This window comes from Protopterus annectens, chromosome 9.part0 (assembly GCF_019279795.1).
Source record: "Protopterus annectens isolate FY-2018-M chromosome 9.part0, PAN1.0, whole genome shotgun sequence".
In the NCBI taxonomy this organism is placed as follows: domain Eukaryota; kingdom Metazoa; phylum Chordata; order Ceratodontiformes; family Protopteridae; genus Protopterus; species Protopterus annectens.
Window position 1 is genome coordinate 1,856,719,338 of NC_056743.1, and position 3,525 is coordinate 1,856,722,862.

The following is a 3,525-nucleotide window of genomic DNA, read 5'->3' on the forward strand; positions in this document are numbered from 1 at the left end:
TAATATATATTTTTTACAACTGGGTTATGGCAGTGCAACATTTCATTAAGAGAAAGGCTGAGATGGAATGTTAACATTTGTTGCCCAACTATTTAAAGTTAGCAAAGTTAAAAAGAAACATCTACCGAGTTTAAGCAGGTCAGAGAGTATAGAAGACTTTTAGAACAAACTGAAAATTACAGCCTTGGCTTTGATTCTGTCTGTTTCAAGTTGTACTCTATAATGTGTCTAAAGATGTCACTTAAACCAATATTGCTCTTGAACTGATGTGGAAAAAATCTGTACTATATTTTCATTTTAGTAATACCAGAATTGAAATCCCTGGCTGGTGCTTGGAAAACTCCTAGACACCTGCACCTTTTTTCTTATTGGTGCTCATGGCAGTCATAGTTAGGAGCCGTTAGGTTGGTCATGAAGGCCTGCATGTACGTGCACTGCACGGTTACTCTTGGGACTGGTGTGTCCGTGATGCACATCAGAGGAGGGGCTTTGAAAGAGCTGATGCCGACACACAGTTCATTCTAGTGCGTTCCCAGTAAATTTGTACTTGTGTAGGGAAGTTTCATGATCTTATTTAACAGGCACTACGGGATTTGAGTGGGTCACCGTTGGGGGGGATTGTCTGGGATCATCCCGAGATAACAATTGAGTATGAAGTTAGACTTTAGTGTACATTACTTTAGGTGCACATGTAAAGAAAAAAAATAGTTTGTTAAGCAGTCAGTTTGCCAATAGAGCATAAATTTAAGTAGAAATCGGGTACAGTTTAGAAGTATGCTTTAGCCTAATTATTTAGCCATAAGGATGATGAGTTACAGATCATATGAAGTTAGTAGGCTAATGGCCCTAGGGCCCTTACAAGTATTAATGCAGGTATTTGTAGTGGTAAACTGGAGTAGGACATTGACGGTCCTAATATGGATTTGGCTTAGAATTGTCAACTCATTTTCATGGGCTGAGAAATATCGTAATGCTACGGCTGGGCATGTGTGGTGATGGCTGGAGGTTTTTATCTACTACTTCATAGTTGGAGGTAGGGGCTAGTCAGTTTGTTCTTTTCTTGAGAGATGCTTAATGTGCTTGCTTCGGCAGCAAATATACTAACATGGGAACAATACAGAGAAGATTAGCATGGCCCCTGTGCAAGGATGACACACAAATTCGTGAAGCATTCCATATCTTAATTATACTCATGACATTGCTCAATAAATAGTTCAAGTAGGTATGGATGTACTCTCAATAAGATGGATAGCTGCATGGCTGACATATAGGGCATGGCAAGTAGTATACAGTAACTGGATAGGTGAATGCCTTGGTTTCAATCAGGGTATCTCACAGGGCTTTGTCCTAGCCTTTTATTTGTTTAGATTTCATTTAATTTTCAACTGAGGTGTTCTACATGCTATATCGGAGGGCCTGAAATTGGGTAAGCTGATTACATGTGCAAATTAACATGACTAAATTGACCTTTTGGGTACAGTAGAATAACACACTGATAAATACACCAAAACTAAACATATGGGATTGGATAAGCATAAAGGTAGGTGATTAGTTAATACAGCACACAGTAAATAAAACTGCAGACTCATGTAAGGACCAGGGTATGGGTAGATTCAGCTATGAGTTTTTCTAAATATCAACCAACCCGTTATAACATTGGAATGGAGGGGGTGATTGACCCTTAAAGACTTTGTCGTTGGAAGTTTTTATCAGTGAGGTTTCTTAAATGGGATTATGCTTGGACATACTCTGGTAGCCCTTATAATGTATTTTGGGGAGTCATTAAGATAAAAGATGTCAAATTCATGAGTAAGGTGGCAGCTAGCATTGTTTATGGTTAAGGGGTTAATGACTACAGTGCTTATTATCTCGGTTATTTGCAGACGGGAGGCATCGAGGACCATCAGCTGGTGGATTGGTAAGTGCTCCTGAGCGGTGTTGGTTAAGCCTAGTTTGGTAAGTATTTAATTTCACATGTCAGGTTTGTAGCAGGGTTCTGAAAGGTGACTTCATTTAACGTATGGGCAGGGTGAAATAGGCTTGGCGTTGTTCAAGGGGAGTTAGGGTAGTTATAAAGGATGGAATTATAGTAACATGACTTGGGTTATCTTTTCAGGGCATGGGAGTAGGGTGTTATTTTTCTGGGTATAGGACAGGATGAACGGTTCAGCAGAGGATGTTGTGGCTTTGTGGAGAGCTTTCTGATTGCATGCTAGCTGACATACAGACTGCATTGGTAAATTAAATTGCAAGAGATTATGTAAAAATTTGTCTTCTACTGCATATGGCAACCGTGAGTTAAACAGCCATTATCGCATTTTATGGGGACCTGTGTGGAGATATATATATATATATATATATATATATATATATATATATATATATATATATATATATATTTTTTTTTTTTTTTTTTTTTGCTGTGTTGATAACATACATGTTCAGCAGACTTTTAGACTGTTCCATATGGAAATAAGTAGGGGACACAGGTAAGATAATTCTCATTGATTATCCTTCCACAGTGATTACTGGCAACATCTTCAGTGGGTATCATTTTACTTTGGTGCGTATTGTGGGATTGCTTTTGTTGGTGGTTCTTTGGTTGTGAAAGGAGTTTGTGCAGGTAATATAAATTTTAAATATTTTCTAAAATTATGTCATCATTTAATGTAGCTATTGCTAAATGAAAAGCAAGAATAATATTGGTGATTTAGTGAAAACAATATTCCCAGAAAAATAAATGTTTTATATTTTATTTGTGGTATATATGATCTGGTTGGGCAGAGGTGAGGGAGATAAGTCAGAGTAATGGGGGGGGCAGTATGAGGAGAAGGGCACTTTTGATATGGCTTCATTTCTTAAGAATGTTTGGGTGAGTATTGTGAATTTACACTGTTCTTTCTTTTACAGATGTAAGCAGTCAGGGCTGGAAGGATGTGAAGTTGGGAGTTGATGATTGTCATGGTGGCTGTTCCTCCTGTTTTGAATACATTGGTCGCAGGACATGTTGTTATCAGAAGTCTGATTTGCTGCATTGATGAGTGCTGTGGGCATCCTACTGGCTTGGAAGAAGTGGAACTAAGGTAATGGATGCTGATGGGGTGGAAGTTCTGGTTGGTGGAGTGGTGCAATGAGATTACAGATAATTGGTGCTGAGTTACAGTGATTGGAAGGATCATCCTTTTGGGCAGCTAGGCATGCAGCCAAGAGAGGCAATAGAGTGATGTTTAGAGTTTATTACATTATTGAGGAGGTTAGCATTGAGGAGGATGTATTCATTCTTGGATTTTAAGAGGGTCTGAGCTTACTCCCCGGTTGGTGTGGAGAGAAGCAAGGAATTTGGTAGCAGTGGAGAGAGTTCAGAGGTATGTTACTTTCACTTTAGTAAATAATTTGAAGGCAGTTGGGGTGCATACGATACGGCATTGTGGAGTTTGAAAGCAGGGTTCCTGTATGGTGCAGGTCAGATGGATTTCATTTCAATGAATTTGGGATGGATTTATTTCACTTTAACTGGGTTTGAAG

The 3,525-nt window shown here is 38.8% G+C and overlaps 1 non-coding gene across 1 annotated transcript; it reads left to right on the forward strand.

Moving 5' to 3' along the window:
• The first annotated feature begins 1,080 nt into the window (after positions 1-1,080).
• On the forward strand, positions 1,081-1,183 carry LOC122812489. The gene has a single exon (XR_006366475.1). It is a non-coding gene; the product is annotated as a U6 spliceosomal RNA (small nuclear RNA).
• The last annotated feature ends 2,342 nt before the right edge of the window (positions 1,184-3,525 follow it).